A 963-nucleotide genomic window follows, 5' to 3' on the forward strand; every position below is an offset into this window, starting at 1 on the left:
CCTGTAAAGACTCTGTGGGGCTCTTTTGTGGGAAGGTTGGAAGGCTGCGTATCTCAGGCTTAACCAGTCTCTCCCAGTCCATTCCAGATTTCACATCCTTATCCAGTCTCCACCTTAAGAGGAAAGAATGGAGTGTCCTGTGAGAGGAGCGCAGATGGCAACTGTCAGCTTGTCAGAGGAGGGAAAGGAGGTCAGACAAAGCACTCTCGCCTTGGGCTTCCTCTTCCCTCAACATCTTCAGTTCTCATGACTTTTCTCTATTTGAGGAAACTTCTATTCCCTGCAAATTTGAGCATCTCCTATATAAAATAAAGCTACTTAGAGAATTAATACACTTGAGAAATCAATGCTTTTCTTTCCTCACAAAGAAAGGAAAATACTGACATCACCTGAAGGGAACTTCTAGAAGTTAAGATAAGATCATGTATAGGCGTGCAGTTTCCATTCAAGAAATGGTCTCTTGGAAGGAGTCTGTTGGAATATCTGTCAGTAGAGACTTGCTGGCTGCCACAGAATTAAAGTTAAAAGGGAGAGGAAGTAATGATCTCCAACAGCAGCAATTCTATTATTTTTAAATCACAAGAAAACAATTGCCAATGATGTCCTTATGTCCTTACTCCAAAAGAAACAAACTAATTAATCCATTTGTTTCTGACTCATGTGTGTGTCACATTGCCTAATAATAAGTAACTCGTACCAGGCTCTATGATAAGGGCTTTACATGCACAATCGTATTTATCCTCTCAATAGCCTAATGAGACAGGTACTTTCATCAATATCTAGTTTTACAGGTGAGGGAACTGAGGCAAAGGATGTTTATTAATTTGCTACATGGCTGGTCCAGCCGTTTCCAGGATTTGAAATCAGGTGAGTGTGTGGGCTTTAAATTGTTACGTGTACTCTTCCTCATTGCCATCTCTCTTCTATCCCCCAATCTTGATGGATGCCAACAAGGCCAAACAT

Source organism: Equus caballus, chromosome 23 (genome assembly GCF_041296265.1).
Source record: "Equus caballus isolate H_3958 breed thoroughbred chromosome 23, TB-T2T, whole genome shotgun sequence".
Lineage (NCBI taxonomy): Eukaryota > Metazoa > Chordata > Mammalia > Perissodactyla > Equidae > Equus > Equus caballus.